Raw genomic sequence first — 26,138 nt, 5'->3', positions numbered from 1 at the left:
TTTACTTTTACCTTTTTGTTGTTGTTTAGTTGTTTAGTCGTGTCCGACTCTTTGTGACCCCATGGACCAGAGCATGCCAGGCACTTCTCTCTTCCACTACCTCCAGGGCAAAATGTGTGCTCTCTTACATCCGTCCATCAGGGACTACGCTCTTGGGGTCACATGTAGGGTGTCTGAAGATTTAATAAGTTCTGGCCTAGTGCTTTCTCAAAGACAGTACAGTGGTACCTCTGGTTACGAACTTAATTTGTTCTGGAGGTCCGTTCTTAACCTGAAACTGTTCTTAACCTGAGGTACCACATTAACTAATGGGGCCTCCCGCTGCTGCCGCGCGATTTCTGTTCTCATCCTGGGGCAAAGAACACAGCTCTTGCCTAGGAATAATGCAGAATGCTTGGAGCTGCCAGCAATATGACATCACATTTGGCTGCTGAAGAAAGCTGAGCAACTGATCTGCCACCTGCAGAAAACAAGCAGCACAGGGGACAGGTTTGCCAAGCGACTTTTAACCCAGCCTCACCCTTTGAAGTGACAGATCTGCTGTTAACCCCATTCAGGGGTCAAGGCTCTGGAAGATTTAAATGGGGAAGTGATGCAAACTTCCCCTTGTATGCTCATTTTACAACTTTTTAAATCTCAGCTTCCCTCTAAGACAGGGGTCAGCAAACTTTTTCAGCAGGAGCCGGTCCACTGTCCCTTAGATCTTGTGGGGCGCCAGACTACCGTATTTTTCGCCCTATAGGACGCACTTTTCCCCCTCCAAAAATGAAGGGGAAATGTGTGTGCATCCTATGGGGCGAATGCAGGCTTTCGCTGAAGCCTGGAGAGTGAGAGGGATCGGTGCGGGCTCCCAAGGCTTGCGGACAGCAGCCTGCAGCCTGAAACCCAGGGAGCACAGCGGAGCGCGCCCCGGGCTTCGGGCATCTCTCTGCAAGTCTTGGGAGCCCGGCGCAACTTCCCGCCGGCCTCCCAAGGCTTGCGGACAGCAGCCTGTTCTGGGGGCTGGGGTCGGGAGAAGCTCGGGCTTCGCCTGCCCCAGCCCCGCACTTGGGGGGGGGAAATTTTTTTTTTCTTTATTCCCCCCACCCCCAAACTAGGTGCGCCCTATGGGCCGGTGCGCCCTATAGGGCAAAAAATACGGTATGTTTTTTGGAAGGGGAAAATGAACGAATTCCTATGCCCCACAAATAACCCAGAGATCCATTTTAAATAAAAGCACACCTTCTACTCATGTAAAAACATGCTGATTCCAGGAATGTCCGCGGGCCAGATTTAGAAGGCGATTGGGCCCCCAGGCCTTAGTTTGCCTACCCAGGTTCTAAGAAGCTCAGGCCAGCACTCAGGGACACATCTCCTGTTTCTTCTTCACAACAATCCTGTGAGTTAGATTAGGCTGGGAGGGAGGGACTGGCCCACAGACACCCAGTGAGTTTCATGGTTGGTTTCAGGATCTGAGCTTGGGACCCTCTCACCTTAGTTCTGCACTTGAACCCAGCTATCCCCATCCTGCTGCCCTAGTGATGTTGTCAGACTATGACTCCCATCATGGCTGCCCTACACTGTGGTCCCAGTCCAGATTGAGAACCAGCAACCGCAACTGACATTTTGAAAAAGCCATGTTCACCACTGATAATTCTGGGAGTGGCCACCGAGACCATATAACACCAGTCCTGAAATACCTACATCGGCTCCCAGTACGTTTCCAAGCACAGTTCAAAGTGTTGGTGCTGACCTTTAAAGCCCTAAACGACATCGGCCCAGTATACCTGAAGGAGCGTCTCCACCCTCGTCGCTCAGCCCAGACACTGAGGTCCAGCTCCGAGGGCCTTCTGGCGGTTTCCTCATTGCAAGAAGTGAGGTCACAGGGAACCAGGCAGAGGGGCCTTCTCGGTAGTGGAACGCCATCCCATTAGATGACAAGGAAATAAACAACTATCTGACTTTTGGAAGGAATCTGAAGGCAGCCCTGAATAGGGAAGCTTCTAACGTTTGAAGTTTTATTCTGGTTTTAGTGTTCTATTGGGAGCCGTCCAGAGTGGCTGGGGAAACCCAGCCAGATGGGCGGGGTATAAATAAGAAAATGATGATGATGATGATGATGATGATGATGATGAATGCCATCTCCTCCAGTTTGGCTGTGAGGTAAGGGAAGCAAGAAAATGGCACATACAAACCCTTCAACATTTCTCTAATGAAAATAGCAACATCCTATTCTATTATTATTATTATTATTATTATTATTATTATTATTATTATTATTTTACCAATTATACCCCACCCTCTGACTGGGTTGCCCCAGCCTCTCTGGGTAGCTTCCAACATATATAAAAACGTAATAAAACATTAAACATTTTTTTAAAAAAAAAAAAACCACCTTCCCATAGAGGGCTGCCTTCAGGTGGCTCTGGGGTCACATAACTCCATACCCTCCAACATTTATCTGATAAAAATAGGGACGTCCTAAGGAAAAGCAGGACATTCCGAGATCAAATCAGAAACCAGGATGGCTTTTGTAAATCTTCTGGCAAAGGGGGATACTTGGAGGGTCTGCACATATATGGGGGGAAAGGATTTGCAGAGGTATGTGATCATAGAATGAGGTTTGTGCGCAAGCAGTGAAAGTGAGCATGGGTTGAGAGAGAGAGAGAGACTGGAGAGAGGAGCTTGTGTGAGAGAGATATGAACTGCGTGTCTGAATTTGTAAGTGGGGTGACGGCTCAGGGAGATTCTAATGGGCTGGCATTTATGCAGAACCTCATTCACGGGCTTGTGAAGAGCTGATGAAAATTCCTTGGCGTGGACGTACCCAGAGGTGTTCGTGCTGGGCAGATGAGCCGGGGAGGTCAAATGTGCAATTTGCCAGCAGCCTTTGCAGTGACAAGATATTGACGGTGAGAACAGGCCGCTCATTCAGCACCGCAAGCTGTATGATATTTGGGAGGGTACGGTTGAACCGAATGTCTTAAGTCGCACATCATTAATCGGCCTTCCATTTTCATTTCTGTGAGAATATGCCAGACAATCAGCACCGGTGTCGGCAGAAGGCATCCTTGCCTGGAACCCATATATATGACACACTAAGCAGCGCCTTGGCTACCGTGAGTTTCCCACAATGCATCTGTAGCATTGTGGGAAATTTAAAGGATGGTCCCCACAACCTGTTGCTCCTCAGAAGACTGTTACCTACTGGTGCGTCCCACTGCCAAGACACACTGGTTGTCAGGGACTGGCTGGATAATAATAATATAATAATAATTTTTTATTTATAACCCGACCTTCCCGGTTCAAAAACCGGGCTCAGGGCGGCTAACAACAAATTTAAAACACTTAATTGATGCAACAAAAAACAGCATAAAATACGGTATAAAACGTGAATAATTCAAAAATCAATTTGGGGGGAAATCCATCCAATAAACATTAGATGATCACCAGGGCTACTTGGCTAAATTAGTCCTATTTGGGCCAGCGAGGAGACCAGGGGAGAATTAGCTGTGGGATCCCAGAGCGGGCAATCTTCATAAAAAGGGGAGGGGGGAAGGAAGGGGAATAAAAGATCAGGCTAAGTTCAAGTTGAAAGCCAGGCAAAATAACTCTGTCTTACAGGCCCTGCGGAAGGAAGTTAAATCCTGCAGGGCCCTGGTCTCATGGGACAGAACATTCCACCAGGTCAGAGCCACCACTGAGAAGGCCCTGGCCCTGTTGGAGGATAATCTTAACTTCCTTAGGATGAGGAAGAGTGGTGGACACCGACTGCCCTAGAGCCCCCCGGGAAGGACACAGAAGATGACTTATAGCCCAAATCGTGGTGATGGGACACTGGGCAGCAGTCTGGGGAAGGGACCAGCTGGGAGGTGCTAGGAGAAGGTGGTTTGAGCGATCAAGCGGGGATTGGAAGAAGGAGGCCCTTCCAGGACATAGTGTCAGCACAGAATCAGATGGGAGAGGATTCAGAGATTGCACCTGCTACCCAGCAATTGATTAGTCCCAGTCCTGATGGCTCCCTTCCTCCTCTGACTCCCGGCTCAAGGAGAGTCCTGCACATTGCTGAGCAACGGTCCAGACAGGCCCAGAGGAGGAGCCCACCCCCATTGATGCAACCTTCTTCTGCTTGGGAGGGATCCAGAGTTAGAGGCTAGAGGGGGAAAGCGGGGCCAGTGATCAGTTTCAGCAATGTGTCCGGCTAGATGATGATGATGATTTAGTTATACCCCTACGGGACCCCTACAGGACCGCCTCCCCTGGTTTGTCCCACGGAGGACCTTACGGTCTTCAAATAAAAACATCTTGGAGGTCCCAGGCCACAGGGAGGTTAGGCTGGCCTCAACTAGAGCCAGGGCTTTTTCGGCCGTGGCCCCGATCTGGTGGAACGCTCTGTCACAAGAGACTAGGGCCCTGCGGGACTTGACATCTTTCTGCTGGGCCTGCAAGACAGAGCTGTTCCACCAGGCCTTTGGCCAGGGCACAGTCTGACTCCCTCCTTCTGTAATCCTCATAGAACTCTAGCCCAATGGTTGCCATTAATTTGACTCTGAATTGATTTTAGAATGAATTGATTTTGGAATGCATTTCAGTTAATTGATTGTGATTTTGTGTAAACTGTGTTATTTTTACTGTTGTTAGCCGCTCTGAGCCCGGCTTCAGCTGGGGAGGGCGGAATATAAATATGTTGTTGTTGTTGTTGTTGTTGTTGTTGTTGTTGTTGTTGTTGTTATTGCCCCACCCATATGGCTGGGTTTCCCCAGCCACTCTGGGCAGCTCTCCGCAGAATATTAGTAATAATAAAAAAGCGATCAAACATCAAACATTAAAAACTTCCCTAACACAGGGCTGCCTTCAAATGTCTTCTAAAAGTCTCTGAGACGAGCCAGAGGAACTCTGCTGTGCTGTTGTTCTCTGTGAATAAAAGCAGGTTGCATTTCGTGTCTCACGTTCTTTCCAGCCCTACGGATGACCTGCGCTCACCTGAAAGCTCTCTGATACTGGTTGAGGATGAGACCCACTTTGCCAAAGACATTGACCTCAGAGCTAGAGCCAGTCCGGCAAATGATAGCTGGAGAGCACGTCTGGTACTGATTCCACAATGGCTGCCTTGACAAACCCTGACATGTGGTTTTGAAATTGAGAAATTTCAAAAGAATGCGTTTGCCAGCTACCTCGTCACAGAACCGACTGAAGTTCCGCTAGGAAGTCCCTAAAGAGAATGCAGTATGTAACCTTCAGGTTACAGACTCCGCTAACCCAGAAATAGTGCTTCAGGTTAAGCACTTTGCTTCAGGATGGGCTCTGGCAGTGTGGCGGCAGCAGGAGGCCCCATTAGCTAAAGTGGTGCTTCAGGTTAAGAACAGTTTCAGGTTAAGAACGGACCTCCAGAACGAATTAAGTACTTAACCCGAGGTACCACTGTACACAGAACTGTGGCTGACGCACCACCCAAGGATATCTGACAGAGGTTTGAAGGACACGAAATCTGGACTCCGGAGTTAAACACAATGGTGGCAGCCGCCCATTGGGGACTGGTAGGGTGGAGATCAACAGTGGGTGGAGCCAGAACTAATGACAGGCAGAGTCAGAGCCAATGACAGGTTGGCTAATTCTAGTTTGGTCCTCCTCCTCCTCCCTGCTGAGTTCCACAAGGACAACACTGGGACCGAGGAAGAGGAAACAGACAGCGTCATGCCCTGGGCTGGCTTTAAGAAAGAAGGCCAAACAGATGTTCTCCAGGTGCCCAACTCTCAAGAGATTCAGGCAGCATGGCCAGTGGTAAGGAAAGATGGGAGCTGTAGCCCAAAACATCTGAAAAAATGCCCCTTGAACTATAGAAATTAAGAGAACCAGTGTATTGGGTCCATCCTAGGGAAACAGGTTCAGATCTCCAGTCAGCCACAAAACTTTACTAGGTGACCTTGGTCCAGACACTCTCTCTTTCTCTCTCTCCTCCTCCTTCCCTCTCAAACCTACTTCACAGGCTTGTTGTGAGGATAAATGGCAGGAACCCCACACGTCGCTCCTTGATGGAAAGGCAGAGGTACAATGTAAAGGTGACGATATTCAGCTCCATGCCACAAAAAGCTCCACCCAACTGTGTTATGTACTGAAGTTCTCACCCTGGGCCAGCAGGGGGATACTGTAGATAGTTATGCAAATAAGGGATCGAAAGTGACTTTCAGTGATTGGATAGTTTTAGAAAATTGTTACAGTTACGTTGTACTGGAGCTCTATATAAGCAGGCTGACTGAACCCTTCAGTTCAGTTCTGTTCTGGCCTGTGAATAAACAAGAGCTGTTTGAAGAATTGCTGTGTCGTCTGATATGTTCACCCACAACTTAACAAACTGAATACTGTTGTCCCGTTTGCTGATCTCCACATATTGCGGCCTCTGTACACACAGACATATGCATGTACAGCATACATAAACACAAGCTCTGCATGTGTTATCTGAGCTCTCTACCCCCCCCTCAAAAAGAAGATGGGTGCACCATGCGAAGTGCTCTTACATGCTGATAAGTTTTGAACACAGGTGGCTTAATGATATTAAAAACGTTAAAAGGTTGTCTATTCCCATTATACTGGCCATTTGAATATGAAAGATCAATCCTTGGCAAATTTGTCCATCAATCGTCTTCCTTCTTCACATCTTGCACAGCTTCTGAGCTTCACAGCTGAAACAGTACCCAGCGTCCTCTTAAACCAATATAGCGTGACAATTTCCGAACGGCAATAATAATACTAATAATGTCAACCATCGCAATCAGATTAACCACATATTTGAAAGCCGCCATGTCTCCTGCGCTATGCTGGTTTAAGAGCACACCTCCTCAGCCTCCTTGGCAGTGAGGGAAAGAATGGCTGCAGCATCTGCTAAAGACCATTTCTTATAAATGATGTTTTTGGTACAATTATGTTACAGTGGAACAGTGGGCTTCCTAAAGGCCTAATTTAGAGACTGAAGGGGTGAGATGATACCTCAGGAGTCTCTGAACATTTTCTAGCACTGAGAAATGGCTGCTGTCAGAAATTATGTGGAAGCATGTGAAATGTAACCGATATGCCTTTGTGCCTAATTGAACCATTACGTGTAGTGCTGTATATAAGGAAACCATTACGATTGTAACTTAACGCCTTATCTCGGTGGGGAGGGGTGTTATGTACTGAAGTTCTCACCCTGGGCCAGCAGGGGGAGACTGTAGATAGTTATGCAAATAAGGAATCGAAAGTGACATTCAGTGATTGGATAGTTTTAGAAAGTTGTTACAGTAACGTTGTACTGGAGCTCTATATAAGCAGGCTGACTGAGCTCTTCAGTTCAGTTCTGTCCTGGCCTGTGAATAAACAAGAGCGGTTTGAAGAATCATTGTGTCGTCTGATATGTTCACCCACAACTTAACACTTATAATAACAATTTACTAATATTAATATGCTGCCCATCTGACTGGGTTGCCTCAGCTATTCCGGGAAGCTTCCAACAAATTATAAAACCACAGTAAAACATCAAACATTTAAAACTTCCCTATATATGGCTGCCTTCAGGTGTCTTCTAAAAGTCAGATAGTCACTTCTTTCCTTGATAGCTGATGGGAGGGTGTTCCACAGGGGGGCGACTGACTGCCGACTAGACTCTCAACTAAGCCTGATGTGAAAAAATAATTATTTTTCCTTTAAAAACCGTATACATTCACACACAGATTGCCTGAACACTGCCCTGTGCCTCTGCTATCTGCTTATCTACATATTGGCGGATTTCAGACATAATAACCACGGTTTATCATGACAGAAATGAGAATGTCTTCCCCTGCATGCTACGACCACAAGCAGGTATTTTGAAAACATTTACTTTCTCCCCCCCCCCAACCACAGGTCCCAAAACAACAAATTATGGGTAATCTTATTCCAAGCAAAGTAACTACAAACCATAGGTTATAAAGCTGGCTTGTTTAAACAAGCCATGGTTTGATTTTACATTTATAGCCAACCTTTTCTCCAAGAAGGGTACATGTGGCTCTGACTCGCCCCATTCTATCCTCACAACAACCCTGAGAGGCGGTGACTGGCCCAAGGTCACCCAATGAGTTTCATGGCTTAATGGGGATCTGAACCTAGGTTTCCCAAGTCCTAGTCCGACGCTCTAACCACTACACAACAGTGACACTCGAGAAATTAGGCACAATTAAGATTAAGCACAGTTTAGGGTTTGGACATTGCACTAAAATGTGCCTACCATGTGCTGATTTTGCTGTGGGATGCGGGGAAGACTAAGGAGTCACAGTCATTTTATTCAAGCGCCTCTCTTGTCTTTTGAGATGTCAGACTATCTTACACTCACGCATATACCGTATTTTTCGCTTTATAAGATGCACCAGACCACAAGACGCACCTAGTTTTTGGAGGAGGAAAACAAGGAAAAAAATATTCTGAATCTCAGAAGCCAGAACAGCAAGAGGGATCGCTGCGCAGCCTGCATTCGCTCCATAAGACGCACACACATTTCCCCTTACTTTTTAGGAGGGAAAAAATGAGTCTTCTAGAGCAAAAAATACGGTATTTGCAAATCATGAGGTCCAGAAATGTCCGAAACAATTAAAATCAAGCTCCTCAGAATCCTAAAATTGTGTATCCAGGGCCATAATATTTTGCCCCTTATCTGCATTTTCACAAGAGCGCTGAACAGCTCTGAGGAATCAGAATTCTGCATGCACAAGCTCTCAAGATTCACGGGTCTGAATCCCTGGAAAACTTCTGCCAGTCGGTGCAGACAGCAACAAGCTTGATGGGCAAATGTCAGCGTGGCATGACGTACTTATACCACAGGGGACAAAGGTCTCTCGGGGCAAATCCTCCAAACAAAATGTGCACGCTGAGCCCTGTGGTCTGTGCACGTTAACCAAGGAGCCTTTTGCTCACGGCCCACATTGTGTCCATGTTCCGTATGGTGTCAGCACACGCGTGCAAACTGCAGCCTATATATGCATAACCCTTCAACATTTTTCTGATGAAAATAATTAAAACAGAGATCGAGGATATGCAGCATAATGAGGAGTAATTGGGAAGCCATGGAAGGATGGGGTGGGAAGTCCAGGGGTATTAAGACAGATAGAGGTAATTAAAATATTTTATGTATTAAAATTTTGGAACACTCCTAAATAAAAAAGAAGAAAAGAAAATATGGATGTCCTATTATTATCATCATCATCATCATCATCATCATCATCATCATCTCACCCATCTGACTGGGTGGCTACTCTGAGTGGCTTCCAACATTTATAAAAACATAAGAAAACATTAAACATTTTAAATAAAGACCTTCCTTATACAGATGTCTGCTAAAGTAGTAGTAGTAATAATAATAATAATAATAATAATAATAATAATAATAATAATAATAATAATAATTTATGCCTTCCCCCAGCCACTCTGGATGGCTCCCAACAGAACTCCAAAAACACGATAAAACATCAGACATTACAAACTTCCCTAAGCAGGGCTGTCTGTATAGTTACTTATCTCCTTGGCTTGGAGATCACCTAACTCCATACCCTTCGACTTTCTCCAATGGAAATAAGGGTGTCCTACCATACCCTCCAACATTTCTCTGGTGAAAATAGGGACATCCTAAGGGAAAGTGTGACATTCTGGGACCAAATCAGAAACCAGGGCGGCTTCTATAAATCCGGGACTGTCCCTGGAAAAGAGGGACACTTGGAGGGTCTGTATATTGTTCAGCTCATAAACTCATTGCATTGCTCCGTCGACTTGCTTGCAAGCGGAAAGTTGACGAGCTGAAGAGCTTTCAAAAGAAAAAGAGGCCTTCCAGCCAGGCGTATCCGGCCCGAGCGTGCCGTAATCGGATTTATAACCTTGTTGCTGTATCAGTTTTTAATCTCAACCAATGCTGGCAAAAGCGACGCGAGTCCCCTCCCCGCTACTAAAGGGATTGTGCCGACACACAGCTTTCTGACGGTTTAACTAAATCAGATTAAAGTTAAACCAAGGTAGTTGTGGGTGTCCGCGAGGCATCATCTGCTTCTAATGCTGCTCATTCAAAGTCTAGCCGTCCGTCTGCCTCACTCCCCACCACCCGGCCCTGCCTTCGCGAGTGCCGTTCCAGCACCAAAATGGGGAAACACACTGAGCTGGAAGCCAAACAGACAAAGAGCAGGGGCCTCGTCACAAGGAGCAATTCAGAGGCAAGCAGTACATTTCCGAGCACAATTCAAAGTGTTGGTGCTGACCTTTAAAGCCCTAAATGGTCTCGGTCCAGTATACCTGAAGGAGCGTCTCCACCCCCATCGTTCTACCCGGACACTGAGGTCCAGCTTCGAGGGCCTTCTGGCAGTTCCCTCATTGCGAGAAGTGAAGCTACAGGGAACCAGGCAGAGGGCCTTCTCGGTAGTGGCGCCCGCCCTGTGGAACGCCCTCCCATCAGATGTCAAGGAAATAAGCAGCTATCTTATTTTTAAAAGACATCTGAAGGCAGCCCTGTTTAGGGAAGCTTTTAATGTTTGAGGTATTACAGTGTTTTAATATTTTGTTGGAAGCCATCCACAGTGGCTGGGGAAGCCCAGCCAGATGGGCAGGGTATAAATAATAAATTATTATTATTATTATTAGCAGCTGAGTGTGAGATGGGCCAGTCGCTACCGAGGAAGCCTTCGCGAGTGTGGGAATTCTTCTTATTTGAGGGATATATAGCTCGGCAGTCAAGCTTGTGAAGAAGATTCGTCTGCTTAAAAAAAGACCTCTAACAGAGTCGTAGAATTGTAGAGTTGGACCGGGGGCCCCAAGAGTCATTTAGCGCAACCCCCTGTCACACAAGAATCGCAACTAAAGCAACCCTGACAGATGGCCCTCTGACCTCTGATGTTATAAACCTCCAACGGTTTGGCCTGGCACCTAAAGATATGTGATGAAGGCGCCCAGCGAGCCTCCCTGGGGAGAGCATTCCTCAAATGGGGAGCCACTGCAGAAAAGGCCTGTTCTCATGTTGCCACCCCCTCCAGACCTTTCATGGACACACGAAGAAGGGCCTTCAATGATGTTCACAGGGTCTGGGTCGGTTCCTATGAGGAGAGGCGGTCCTTGAGGTATGGCAGTCCTGAGCTGTTTATGGCTTTATAGGTCAAAACCAGCACTTTGAATCGGGCCCAGAAACTAATCGGCAGCCAGTGAAGTCAGGCCAGGATTACAGCACAGTGGAATCTTGGTTTTCGAAGGTAATCTGTTCCAGAAGACTCTTCAACTTACGAAACGATCGAAAACCAAAAACTGATAGCAGAAGCCTCAATACAATAGGGAAACTCAAAACAGAAGCCACGTGGCATGTTTGGCTTCCGAAAAATGTTCAGAAACCGAAGCAGTTACTTCCAGGTTTTTGGCGTTTGAAAGCTGAAACATTCGTCAACTGAGACGTTCAAAGACTGAAGTTCCACTGTAATAAGTTCAAACTGTCTTGCCCCAGTGAGTAACCGAGCTGCCAAATTCAGTACCACTTGACAGTTCTTAACCATCTTCAGAGGCAGCCCTATGTTTAACAGGTTGTAGTAACTGAACCTTAAAAAGGTAAAGGTAAAGGACCCCTGACAGTTAAGTCCAGTTGTGAACGACTCTGGGGTTGAGGCGCTCATCTTGCTTTACTGGCCGAGGGAGCCGAAATTTGTCTGCAGTTTTTCCAGGTCATGTGGCCAGCGAGACTAAGCCGCTACTGACGAAACCAGAGCAGCGCATGGAAACACCCTTTACCTTCCCGCCGAAGTGGTACCTATTTATCTACTTGCACTTTGATGTGCTTTCAAACTGCTAGGTTGGCAGGAGCAAGGACCGAGCAATGGGAGCTCACCCTGTCGCAGGGATTCGAACCACCGACCTTCCAATTGGCAAACCCAAGGCTCAGTGGTTTACACCACAGCACCACCCGTGTCCCTAGAGATTACCAAAGCATAGGCAAAAGAAGAACAGGTTCTCCCTGTTCAGACAGGGGCGCAGCTGGGCCACCAGCCAAAGCCAATGGAAGGCATTCAACACCACTGAGGTCACCTGAGCCTCAAGCAACAGCAATGGCTCTACAAGGACACCCTAGCTGCATTCCTACTCCTTCAGAGGAAGCTGTGACCGCATCCAGAGAAGGCAACCTCCCATCCATCTCACCTAGGGAACCACCCCCAAAAAGGCCCCGCCCACTGAGAGTGCCAATAAACGTACACTGAGAGTGGCCATTTCTAATTCCTGCTCCAGCCATGATCGTTGGGCCGGACACCCAATCTTAGCCTAACCTCCTTTGCAAGGCTGTTGTGGAAGATAAAATGGTGGAAACTCAATGAGCTCCTTGGGAGGCAGAGAAAAGATGTCAAAGTCAAAAAGCTGCCTTATGGAAAGAAGGGTTGGCTATAATTCTTTCCTCTTTGGATACTCTATAACAACCACAATCACATCATCAACACAGGTCAATGGTAAATGGATTTGTAACTCTGGCCAGCGACGAAAATAAACAGTTCCTCAGCATCTACTACCAACAAACTGGTAAGAGATCTATGGGCGCTCCTGAGGAATAATCACCTATGATCTATCTCAGTGGTTCCCCAAACTTTTTCTCCTCCTGGACCACTTGAAAATTGCTGAGGGTCTTGGTGAACTACTTAATGACCTCTCCTAGCTTCTTCCTCCTCTTTCTTGCGGCTTCCATCATTCCCAAAAGGAGAGGTTGAAACTGAACTTGTATACATGCATTGCACACACTAAATGGCATCCCTGCTTTGCCAGGTGTGAAATCCCCCTGAGGCATTCAAAAGCTTGGTGGAATTATTATTATTATTATTATTATTATTATTATTATTATTATTGTTGTTGTTGTTGTTGTTGTTGTTATTATTATTATTATTATTATTTATTTATACCCCGCCCATCTGGCTGGGTTTCCCCAGCCACTCTGGGCAGTTTCCAACAAAACACTAAAATACAATAATCTATTAAAAGCTTCCCTAAACAGGGCTGCCTTTAGATGTCTTCTAAAAGTTATTTTTCTCTTTGACATCTGGTGGGAGGGCATTCCACAGGGCAGGTGCCACTACCGAGAAGGCCCTCTGCCTGGTTCCCTGTAACTTGGCTTCTCGCAGCAAGGGAACCGCCAGAAGGCCCTCGGCGCTGGACCTCAGCGTCCAGGCAGAACGATGGGGGTGGAGACGCTCCTTCAGGTATACTGGACCGAGACCGTTTAGGGCTTTAAAGGTCAGCACCAACACTTTGAATGGTACTCAGAAACGTACTGGGAGCCAGTGTAGGTCTTTCAAGACCGGTGTTATATGGTCTCTGCGGCCGCTTCCTGTCACCAGTCTAGCTGCTGCATTTTGGATTAGTTGTAGTTTCCAGGTCACCTTCAAAGGTAGCCCCACATAGAGCGCATTGCAGTAGTCCAAGTGAGAGATAACCAGAGCATGTACCACTATGGCAAGACAGTCCGCGGGCAGGTATGGTCTCAGCCTGCGTACCAGATGGAGCTGATAAACAGCTGCCCTGGACACAGAATTGACCTGTGCCTCCATGGACAGCTGCGAGTCTGAAATTTTCTAATGGCAAGCTGGGTTCTCATTTGTAGAAGGGTTTAAGCAAAGGCTGTGTGGCTGTGTGTGGTGTATACTGCAGTCCCATCCCGCATTGCAGTTCATGCACTGAGCAGGGGGTGCAATGGATGACCCCCAAACCCCTTCAAACTCTACGATGCTACAAAACAAGAGAGTCCGATGGGAGATTGGCAAGATCACATTTGCTCCCGGATGCATAGAATGTGGGAAATGACAAAACAACAACCCCAAGAGTTCCCTGGGGAGAGGGGCTGATTGTTAAACCAGCCTGGGAATTGTAGATCTTGTGAGGGGAACAGGGGTCTGCTAGTAAACCCCAGCACCCTTAATGAACTACAGTTCCCAGGATTCTTTGCGAGGAGGGAAGCAATACAATGGTACCTCAGGTTAAGAACTTAATTCGTTCTGGAGGTCCGTTCTTAACCTGAAACTGTTCTTAACCTGAGATACCACTTTAGCTAATGGGGCCTCCTGCTGCCACTGTACCACCGCCGTGCAATTTCTGTTCTCATCCTGAAGCAAAGTTCTTAACCCGAGGTACAGTGGTGCCCCGCAAGACGAATGCCTCGCAAGACAGAAAACTCGCTAGACGAAAGAGTTTTCCGTTTTGGAGGTGCTTCGCAAAACGAATCTCCGATGGGCTTGCTTCGCAAGACGAAAATGTCTTGCGAGTTCCTGTGGGCTTTTTTTCCTTCCCCCCCTTTTTCTAAGCCGCTAAGCCGCTTATCAGCTGATCCGATAAGCTGATAAGCCGCTAAAAGCCGCTAAAAGCCGATAATAGCGCTAATAGCGCTAATCCGTCAATGGGCTTGCTTCGCAAGACGAAAAAACCTCTAGACGAAGAGAATCACAGAACGGATTCTTGCGAGGCACCACTGTACTATTTCTGAGTTAGTGGAGTCTGTAACCTGAAGCATCTGTAACGTGAAGCATTTCTAACCCAAGGTACCACTGTACACGTTTGAAGTGGTACGATACTGCTTTCCATGTACAGTAGTACCTCAGGTTAAGTACTTAATTCGTTCCAGAGGTCTGTTCTTAACCTGAAACTGTTCTTAACCTGAAGCACCACTTTAGCTAATGGGGCCTCCTGCTGCTGCTGCGCTGCTGGAGCACGATTTCTGTTCTCATCCTGAAGCAAAGTTCTTAACCTGAAGCACTGTTTCTGGGTTAGCGGAGTCTGTAACCTGAAGCGTATGTAACCCGAGGTACCACTGTATGGTATGGATATGTATGGCCTGTGTGTGCTTTCCTACCCTACACATTTTTGGGGGATGCTTTTAATCATTCGCTTGTTAGCTCAGTTGGTAAGAACATGGTGTTGATAACGCCAAGGTTGCAGGTTCGATCCCCGTCTGAGACAGCTGCATATTCCTGCACTGCAGGGGCGATGGTCCTCAGGGTACCTTTCGACTCTTAAAATTCTTCAGTTCTATGATTCCCATAAGGCCTTGCACAGCAGAAGGTGCTCAGCATAATTCTGAGAATTGTCCAAGAGAAACACAAGGCAAAGGATGGTCCTTTTCCTATGAAGACCCCCCCCCCCACAGTACAAAATGAAGTATCAGTTCCTTCGCCTTGGGGCTGCCTAGAAAAATGCTAAATCATTTATGCTGCAAAAAGGAGGGAAATGCCCATTTTCTCTCTCTCTCTCTCTCTCAAATATCCCAAGATCATGAAATGCTTTCATTATTTTTTTCCAAAGTCCTTTCAACCCTCCCACAGGTATTTATATAGATATATAAAATAGGTTTAATTATATTCCTCATTCAGAGCAGACATGCTCCCTCCCTCCGCCAAGCCAACTGGATTCTTAATATTGTATTTTAGGCTCCATGCGGCTCCAGGGCTTACCAAGACTACAAGCGTGTATCTATTTATTAGCAAACTCAAATAACGCTTTCACCAAGTCAATGGATGGCTTTTGGGAAAACGTGACAACATTTAACCTCTAATACTCGTACAAGTGATTGTAGACTAGGACTGCGTAATGATTGTCGGCTGACCTGCGTGATGATTGTTCAATGTCTGTGATGCCTTAATTGGTGCTAATGTTTTTAAGGGTTGTTATTTTTATCTGCAATGAAGGATCTAAATGTTGCTCAGCTTCTTAAGGTTAGGGCTCACAGCCAATACAAAATAAACTCTGTTGAGTTGAATTAAAACTGTTTTATACCACTATAATATACACTCCAAAGAATCCTGGGATTTCTGATCAGGTATTATCACAGGCTCATAGCTTAGGACTCTCCAAGGTTAGCCTTCCCCAACCTGATGACCTCTTGGACTACAAATCCTATCACCCTAGCCCATGGGCATATAGGCTGAGGCTGATGGGACTCAGAATCCATCATAATCTGGAGGAATTCAGGTTGGGGACAATGCTAAAAACTCAGATATATAAGCTAATCACCAAATGGTACCTTAAATCTAGGTTGCAGTCACCACAACAGAATGTCTAGACGCCTTTTTTACAGTGGAGTTTGATTGCTGTTGCTGTCGTTAATTTCATTTCTATACCTCTTTAAATTTTAAAGGGAAAAAATCTCAAAGCAGTTTACTACGAATTAAAACATCCAGTCAAATAATCCAGAATAAAACAAATTCAAGCTTCAGATCCTTCTCTAAGTGACATTTTGCTTTCGCCATATTCACTGTATTTACCTACTTAATTTATAGAGCTGCCCCACAGCAGAAGTACTCTAGGAAGGCAGTGTGGTGTAGTGGTTAGAGTGGCAGACTAGGACCTGGGAGGTCAGGGTTCAAATCCCTACTGAGCCATGAAGCTCACAGGGTGGCCTTGGAGTCAGTCACAGCCTCTTAGCCTATCTCACAGGGTCACTGTAGGGATTAGCAGGGTTGTGGGGGGAGGCTGTGAACCATGTACATATTCCCTGGAGAAAAAGATGGGCTGTAAATGCAGCAATAAGCTCTTCTGCTTACCTGCTTAAGAAAGCCGGAGGGGCCAGCCAGATGGAGATGTCAGGCACCAATCTGGCATCCAGGGATCCCCACGTGGTCACAATTGGACCCGTGCTAGTCGCAAAATGCGCCTGGCGCCTGGCTAATTTCTAACACTAGTTGGGGAAGTATCAATGCAGCACTTCCCATTCAGAAGAGGCAATATGCTGGGTCAGGCCAAAAGCTCAAGAAGCGGCCTCATCCTGAGTCAGATGACTGGTCCATCTAGCTCAGTGTTGTCTACACTGACTGATGGTGGCTCTCCAGGGTTTCCGGCAGAAGGGAATCAAACGTAGGATGTTCTCCATGCAAAGTATATGCTCTAGCACTGAGCTATGGCCTTCCTCTATCTAGGCCAGCATCCCGCCTCCCACAGTATCAAAGCAGATGTTTGTCACTGCAGCTTTTCCCAAGCAGCTACAGTGAAGGGGGAAAGTATTTGATCCCCTGCTAAATTTGCCCGTTTGCCCTCTGACGAAGAAACACACGGCCAAGGTAACAAAGGAGTGGCTCAAGAAGAAACACATTAAGGTCCTGGAGTGGCCTAGCCAGTCTCCAGACCTTAATCCCATCAAAAATCTGTGAAGGTTCGAGTAGCTACACATCAGCCTCGAAATCTTACTGACTTGGAGAGGTTCTCCAAAGAGGTGTGGGACAAAATACCTCCCGAGGTGTGTGCAAACCTGGTGGCCCCCTACAAGAAACGTCTGACCTCTGTAATTGCCAACAAGGGTTTTGCCACCAAGTACTAAGTCATCTTTTGCAAAGGGATCAAATACTTATTTTGCTCATTATAATGCATATCAATCTCTGACTTTTGTCTTCTGGGCTCCTGGGGGTTTTCCTGTTGTTATTTTGTCTCTCACAGCTACAGTAAACCTACCATTAAAATTATGGACTGGTCATTTCTTCGTCAGAGGGCAAACGGGCAAATTTAGCAGGGGGATCAAATACTTTTTCCCTTCACTGTAGTATTGGAGAGCTAGTATTGACCTTAGAAGAGGGATGGGTAATGTGTGGCCCTCCAGGTGTTGCCAGACTACAACTCCCATCATCCTTTGGCCTTCTCAAGGCTGTAGCTCTCAACCAAAGGTGTAGCAGCAGTGTTCAAAAGCAGCCAGGTGCCAGGCAAATTTTGCACCTGGCTATCGGCCACTTGCAACCAAGTGAAGATGCCTGGGAGCCAAGATGGTGCCCAACATCTCCACCACCTGGAAGTGCATGCCTGGGGATCATCAGATCTGGACTGTTTTCACATGCCAATACCCCATCCTGTAGAATTCCATCAGTTATATTTTATCTGCACAATTGGATTGAATCTTAAGAACCAAAATGCTTTTTCTGTGCAGCCTGAGCAGGAGCAGTGAACAACGTTACAGCTAATTCTTGTTGCTTGTCTTCACTTACCCCACCCCACTGCCCGGCTCACAGTTGTGAAGAATAGCCCTACCTTATGAATGGTCCGTGTCACCATTAAGAAAAAGAGATAGGAATAGGCCAATATATATGTGGACTGTCCCTGGGTCAAGTGACGTTTCTTCTTTAACTTCTCAAAGTTCTTAACCTAGTTCAAGGTTGTCGTCTAAACTAGCCAGATCTTTAACTGACAATCCAGTCACAGTCAGTCCATCATTTGAAAAACAAGACTTTAGAGCCGTCTTGCCCCAAAATGGCAACTAGACATTCCATTTTGGCAGCTGTAGCCTTGGTTTAAGGAGCCATTTGACACCTGGCTTATATACCTGAGTTTCTAGCACTGTGTAGCAACTGGGTACCTGAGAAGCGACTTTCCCTTTTCACCCCTGAGGGCATCAGGATGGATGGTCCTTGAAGACCTCTTTGGATCATCCTGTTACATTGATAAGGAACTTGTGGCCCTACAGATGTTGACGGAACGCAGCATCCATCAACCCCAGCCGGCAGGTCCAATGGGGAGAGATGATGAGAGCCATAGCCCAACGCCATCTGCAGGGAAACAGATTTACCATCCTTTTGGGTAAGGACATGGGCTCCATTCTTTCAAGACGAGCTCTTGCAGTACTCTACTTTCCCGGAAAGCGTGGAGTAAGGTGCTGGGAGTCCCCTTATTTTGCAGCCGCTATATACTTTTCTATATACTGCTAACATGCTGAAAGAGCTTCTAAGCAGTTCAAAAGTTTGAAATCAATTATAAAATCCATACATAATTAAAACACACAATAAAACAATTCCATCAAGTCATTAAAAGCATCCACAATTAAAACATTTTAAGTATTCCTATTTTTTCAGGGGGGGAAATGATTTACATGGATTACTTGCTCCCCCAGAACCCCTGAATAATTAGAATGAGTGGGTGGTGAAAGCACCCTTAACTCTTCCAAGTTATGTAAGCTTTTTTTTAAAAAAAAAAATTTCATTGTTCAATTTCCCAGCCCCTAAGTGTGGGGGATGGAGGGTTGGAAAGTACATCTAATCTTCTAGCTTGTGGAATCTTTCTGTTAGCCATCCTGGGCTGCTGACATTCATCGTTTTGTTTACTGTTGCATTTTATCGCCTATTCTTGTTTTAATATGTTGTTCATACTTTGGGAGCTTTGACCATTGGTCATGCTGGCTGCGGCTGATGGGAGCTGGAGCTCAACAACAACTGCAGGGGCCACAGGTTCCCCATCTATTGACCTACATATTTCAAACAGCCAACGTGACTAGTAGCCTGACCCTCCCAATAACTTGCCTAATTGTATTTAAAATCCATCCAAGCTAGCGTCTATCGCTACATCTTCTGGCAACCAATTCTATAAATCAATTACGAGTTGTGTGAAGAAGTGTTTCCTTTGTCTGCTCTCTGCATCTCCTGCCAATCAATTGTGTTGGATGACCCCTGGATGGCTCAGTTGGTTAGAGCATGGAGCAGCTTTGATCCCCGTTTGGGACATCTGCATATTCCTATAATTATATGACCCCAAATTCTAGTATTATTATGAGAGGTAGGGCCGAGGGCACTTATCACTATGCTCTTTTTTCCACATTCTGACTTATTTTACAAACTTCATCCCTTGCCTGTGAACTACGGTCACAGCTGCAAATTCAAATGGTTGTTGAGGAGGACAATCCCAGGGAATGGGACCTAGGACAGAGCGCATCATGCTCACACATTGCTATGGTAAAGCAGGTCACAGTCCAGATAGGATACGACCGGGCAACCTCTTGTTCCACCACTGTGCGCAGGAAATATGTGTGATAAATAAACCAGTTCTGCTCCAGCTCCGGAGTTACTCTGGCCTGGCGTTCATGCCCGAATACACCCCTTGTCGCTTTTATCAAGGACTGGGTGTTGTAACCTGAGTTCCATTCCTTCACCACTGATACCTCCATCCAAGGGTGACCAGAGAGGAGTTTCCTCCAGCTCTTTTCAACATAGGAAGTTCCAACTATTTGTCCACCTGAAGCCAGTGATGTCCACTCTGGCTGGCAGCAGAACTCTCCAGCTGAACTGTTCCCCAGACCTGCTCCCTGACCTTTTGTAGCTGGAGTCTGAGCCCAGGAACTTCTCCACTGAACTACACTTCGAAGACAGATATGGGACCCAATGTTGAAGGTGTGTGTGTGTGTGTGATGGCCTGGGACTCGGAACCAGAGGAGTCTCATTCCACACCAGATCCTTTGCCTCAGGCGGCATCTGAACCAAGTCTGGGGCCTGATTCTGAAGAGCCCCAGTCTGCACAGGTTCCCCTGCAACAAGCACCAGCTGGGCCGAGTCAGGGGCCTGAGCCTGCCCTGCCTCCAGATGCAGGGATTACCTCGTTGCCTTCAGTTGGGCCATCACTTACAGCTGCTCCACTACCGGTTGGGTCAGGGGAGGCTGAGGCGGCCCCTGGGTCTAGTAACCCACCGACATCTCCCGAGCTGCAGAGACTAAAGTCTGAGAGAAGGAGAGACCTGAGTACTCGCAGGAAGAGTGCTTGCCTTCGGGCGAAACAGGGAGGTGAGTCGCCAGGGGATCAGGACCGGCCGCTACCCCAACAAAGATAAAAGGCTGTCGGACCCCGCCCCAGGTTGCAGGAGCAACAATGGTGTATGCTAGATCCTGCCTGAGATCCTGTACCTGTCCTTGCCTGGTTTCCTGCCTCGTGTCCTGTCTTGGCCCTGTCGGACTGACTCCTAGCGGAACCTTCAGATTCTGGACCGGTCCTGGACCGTGTTTCACGGGTTACCCCCAGGCCCAGCACAGTGTGTGTATACAAGAGACGTCAAAAACTGAAGGCATGGCAAAGGGCCCCAAAGGCAGAATAAGCTGAGAGTATCATAGAATCAGAGTTGGAAGAGACTCTGAGAACCATCTAATCCAACCCCCTGAAATGCAGGACTAGGCAGATGTCCCATACAGGGATCGAACCTGCAGCCTTGGCGTTATCAGCACAACGCTCTAACCAGCTGAGCTATCCGGGCGAATAGCTTTGTAAAAGTTACTTGCCCTGTAGTCACCAATCTGCTGCAGGCTGGCAGAAGAAGGGCAGAGAGCGCCATCCTTATCACAGCAGCCTGATGTGTTTCTATGGTGGGTGCAGATTCTCTTCTCTTGAAGCCGGCTTTTGGCTTCCAGGCCTAGGTGGGACACAGCAATCTGCCCCTCCTCCACCTGCCTGCTTGCTCACTTGCCTGCATGCAAGTCCTTGTCCCCTACAGAGACCAGGCGAGTGCTTATTTACAAGGCTGAGATCAGAGACTGGGAAAGAGGGAGAACTGGGAGGTGTGCTGCAAAGATGGTCTGGGGAGATGGACAGGGAAACTGGGGTGGTCCCTCATATCCTTTGTTACTGTTGCTACTAATCATAAAATTGTAGAGTCAGAAAGCACCCCAGGGGTCATCTAGTCCAACCCCCTGCAGTGCAGGAATAATAACAACAATTTGTAGCCTATCTTTCCTCTGAAGGAGCTCAAGGTGGCGTACACAGTTCCCCACTCTATTTTCACACAGCAAGTTTCATGGCCAAGTAGGGATTCGAACTCTGGACTCCCAGGCACTAGGCCAGTGCTATAGCCACTACACCACTGGCTCCCCATAGAGTCAGGAGAGGCCCAAAGGCCACTTAGAGCAACGTCCACCCACCAGGCAACAGACCCATCCATTCACCAGTCAAAACCAGACCACTACGGACAAACAGAAAGGATTTGCACTGCAGAGGATGGGGAGCAGGAGACACAGAATCATGGAATTGCAGAGTTGGAAGGGACCTCAAGAGGCATCTAGTCCAATCCCCCGCAATGCAGGAATCCCCGGGTGGGCTCGAACCACCAAACTTCTGGTTAACAGCAAGATACACTGGCCCATTGTGCCACTGGGCTGTACATCTCATCAAGGTAACTCATGCCACACTACATTTTCTTAGTGCTCAGTTTGCCACGCCATCGGATCATTTCGATGCATGCAATATATCACTCTAGTAAGCAAGCCAAGCCATATTCACAATGCCTTCCACTCCATCCTGTGTCACAAGTCAGTGGGATGGGAAAATGAGAGGGGGGCCGGCAGGGAGAGGCAGGATTCCTTTCGAAGCCCATAGGTCTCCATTCTGCCAGGACCAGAATAGCAACCCAACTGAACCACTGAATTTCACTAATGGAAATGTTTCCGAGGAGTGGGCTGGTTAGATGCAAAAGAGGGCAGAAGGCGGAGGAGGACCACAGGGTCTAGGACCCACCCCCTTAAGGATTTGGAGGAAGCAGGGTGAAGGAGGCAGAGGGGACTGAGAGGCAAGTAGGCCCGATGTGTGTGGAGGGAAGAGGGGCTTGGCCGACTGAGGAGAGGGCATAATAAGGTGGGACGTGAGAGGGTTGGAGGGGAGGGGGAGCTGCAGATATCCACCAGTGTAGGGTTGGGGGTTCAAGGGGGTACGCTGGGGAAAGGATGCATGAGGAAGAAGCAAGTAATATACTCCAAACCGTGGCGTGTGTGTGTGTGTGCAATGCTTGGATGGCGATGGAGGAGGCAAGGGGCGAAGAAGGAGGTGAGCCGAGAAGCGAGCCTCGCTGGTTCTGCTGCATCCTCTCCATCCCTGGTCCATCCATTCCTGCATCCCTGGTACCCAACTCTCTCTTCTCTCTCCTCCCCCCCCCCGCCTCTTCCACCCGCGCCGCATCCCCATGGCAACCGCTCACCATCTCCTCCCTTCGCCTTTCCTCCTTCGCCACGGCTGTCGCGCGCTCTCCACCGCCACCACCCCCCGCTCCGTCTCTTTCGCCGCGGCAGTGCAAAGGGGGAGGCGGGCGGGGGGAGGAATCCGCCTTCGCCCCCTCGACGAGCGGAGCCGAGAGAAAGGGGAAGGGACTCGGCATGCAGGAGCTGCCGCGGATGGATGGATGGAGGCGGGGAGGGAAGGAAGAAGGGAGGGAGGGGGGCAGAGGCGGAAGCACGGCGCATCCTCCCAGCGGCAGCGCGGCCAGGGGAGGGGAGATGGGGATGAAGGGAGGGTGGGCTTCTCTATCCTTCTCCTTCCCCCAAGCCTTTCCGCCGCCTCCCTTTCTCTCCTCCAATTCTCCTTCCGCCTTCCCTCCTTCCTCTCCCCCTTGTATGGCTCGCTTCAGCTTTTCATCCCTCTCCCCCCCCCCCACTCGCCACCTCTATTCCTTCCTTCCTGCCCCTTCTCCAGTTGTTTTCTCCTCGCCCACCCCCTCCATCCGTAAAAAAATCTGCAAGCCCTACAACCGCCACCCCCCACCCCGAATTCCTTCCGAAAATGGGCATCCTTATCTCCCTCTCTCCCCAACCCCACGAATATCCCAGACGGGAAAAACCCTGCAGAAAGCAATTTGCATGTGCGATAATATTCTGGATGCAGGTTTCAGAATTGCCCAGTGCTTACTTGGCAGAGGGACTGAGCTAGGGCCCATGGACCCTCTCCTCCAGCTTCCCGCAGCATGGTATATATGCCTTAAAACCACCCAGGTAACTTCTGGGCCTTCATATTTTACGACTCTTCTATGCACATATGTACATTGCTCTGTGCACCTCCCATTCTGCCTGCCAATCAAAAACCTGCCCTTTCCACAGGGATGCACCTCAATCAGGGGCGTACCTAGGACTTGGATAAATTGGCCCCTGGCAAATTTAAAAATAAAATAAAATAAATAAAAAATAAAAAATAAATTGGCCCCTGGCAAGGGTGCAAGCCCAGGGTGGGGCACAAAAATCTCGCCTCTCCACTCTGTCTCTAGTGACCAGGAGCCCGCCCACCTGCTGTTCTGGCTAAGAGCACAAAGGATCCTTTGTATGCCTCTGAACTTCACCTGCCCTGCCAGTAATGATGTCCACATTCACTTCAAATACAGTGGTACCTTCAGGTTACAGATACTTCAGGTTACAGAAGCTTCAGGTTACAGACTCCGCTAACCCAAAAATAGTACCTCGGGTTAAGAACTTTGCTTCAGGATGAGAACAGAAATTGCGCGGTGGCGGCGCGACGGTAGCAGGAGGCCCCATTAGCTAAAGTGGTACCTCAGTTTCGGATTAAGAATGGACCTCCAGAACGAAATAAGTTCTTAACCCGAGGTACCACTGTAATATTATTATTATTATTATTATTATTATTATTATTATTATTATTATTATTATTACCCTGCCCATCTGGATGGGTTTCCCCAGCCACTTTGGGCAGCTCCCAAAAGGATATTAAAAGCACAATAAAATATCAAACATTCCAACTTCCCAATACAGAGCTGCTTTCAGATGTCTCCTAAAAGTCAGATAGTGGTTTATTTCCTTGACATCTGATGGGAGGGCGTTCCACGGGTGGGCACCACTACCAAGAAGGCCCTCTGCCTGGTTCCCTGTAACCTCGCTTCTCACAGTGAGGGAACCACCAGAAGGCCCTCGGCGCTGGACCTCAGTGTCTGGGCTAAATGATGGAGGTGGAGACGCTCCTTCAGGTATACTGCCCTACCCACCTATCCCCCCCCTCCATACAGGCGTGCCACAGAGGTCCGGCCCATTGCCCCTTGAGCAACCTCCTTATTCCTAGTTTATCTCTCACCCCCCACCATCGTCCTCCTTCACTGCTCTTCTACCCAGTCATCCTTTCTACCCCCCCTCCTCCCCATTTGTCACACCTATTTTTCCTTCATTCTCTGGTCACCTGCCAGAAGAGCAGCTGTTTTAGTCTGTTTTAGCAAATATAACAAAGTGTTCTGGCTGCGAAAGCTAAGAAACCGATATATCTATTGCAGCTTGAGTTTCTGAAGGCAAAAGCCTAGTTTGTCGGATGCACAACGTACTGACTATGTATCTGGCCACCTGATGTCATGAAATGTCTTATCCTCCACCCAAGCAAGTAAAGAATACCAGCTCACTCTTTAACCAACATCCAAAAATTAATTCATATTTGATATCTGTTGAATTTGTATTTAACAGGCTCGTATTTTGATGCATTTTTTCTAACTTTGTAAGATCTTTAAGCGAAGGTAACAAAATAATTTGAGTTAATTTGGGCATGCAAGATCACACTCTTAGCCCACATGAATTAATCCAGAATAATCGCCACCCCGTGCGGTTCTCTTCTTGCAAAAATTACATCCACTCAGTCACATGAAACGAGTTAACACTCAGGGGAAGAGCGTCACCCCATGTTTCTTTAACCGCAAATTATGTTGACAAAGGGGTGGTTTAAATCCACATTTGGAGACGGGGGAAATTACAGTGAGTGTCTGGAAATCATACTACATTCACACACACACACACACACACACACACACACACAGCCTTGCTGTTCTTGGTGAAACGTTTCTCTTAGAACCTAGCAAAACATGTGCCTTCAAAAAAAAAATGTCCCCAGAAATGAAAATTTAAAAATCCAGTGCTCTATCTCTCCAATATATTTCTACAGATGCAGGGTCGTTCAGATCCCACTTTAGGGTTCTCGCTCTCACTTCAGGGCAAATCGATTTTACAAACTTACACTGGTCTCCAACACATTTAACTGGCTTTACCTCAAAGGTTCCTGGAAACCGGAATTTAGTGGAGAAACTGATAGCTCAATAATCAGAGGAGAGGAGATAGAATGGCTGTCAAGTCACCTGTAGAATAGATTTGCAGAAGGGGGACTTGCTACAAAACATTGCAGCCTGGAATGCTCCTGCCGAGAGTGCCAGCCAGCCATGCTTCCTCCCCCCCCCCCCCGCCCGCCCGAATACCATTCCTCCTCACCACCAATTTTTTCTTCCATCCCTCCCAACACTCAGTCAGCATTCTGTGCCCACTGAGCACACTCAGTCCCTCACTGGGATGCTCTGGGGTTTGTTTTTAACCTCTGCAGGTAATGTGGAGCGTAGTGGTGAATCAAGAAAACTGCTACCATATTTGCAAAGCTAAGCAGGGTCTGGTGTGGTTTCTAATTGGATGGGAGACCACTGCATTGCAGGGGGTTGGACTAGATGACCCTTGGGAAGCTGTCCTACAATTCTGTGGTTCTATTCTATAAAACTGGGGGTTCCCCCACCAAGCCTGCTGATACCTCCCCTTTGGTGGATAGGTGGCGCCATTTTGGTAGCAGGAGGCTTGCCGTATGTCAGAAAAATTCCCGATATGCCCTGACTTTCAGGTGTAAAAATGGTGCCAGGGTCACAATGGAGTCACAAT

General features: G+C 47.6%; 1 protein-coding gene across 3 annotated transcripts in view; it reads right to left on the bottom strand.

Moving 5' to 3' along the window:
* LRRC4B (leucine rich repeat containing 4B) overlaps positions 1-26,138 on the bottom strand; it is a 148,353-nt gene that overhangs the window by 50,666 nt on the left and 71,549 nt on the right. Inside the window, exon 1 of one of the 3 annotated variants that reach the window (XM_082194372.1) lies at positions 22,667-22,899. The exons of the other annotated variants lie outside the window; for them this stretch is intronic. The gene's annotated coding sequence lies outside the window, so the exon portion shown is untranslated. Of the gene's footprint in view, positions 1-22,666; positions 22,900-26,138 lie in introns of those variants that run through there. 3 annotated transcript variants of the gene reach the window in all.

This window comes from Podarcis vaucheri (genome assembly GCF_965113315.1).
Source record: "Podarcis vaucheri genome assembly, chromosome: 13".
Classification (NCBI taxonomy): domain Eukaryota; kingdom Metazoa; phylum Chordata; class Lepidosauria; order Squamata; family Lacertidae; genus Podarcis; species Podarcis vaucheri.
The sequence above is the reverse complement of the archived record's forward strand: the minus strand, read 5'-3'. Positions and strand labels throughout refer to the sequence as shown.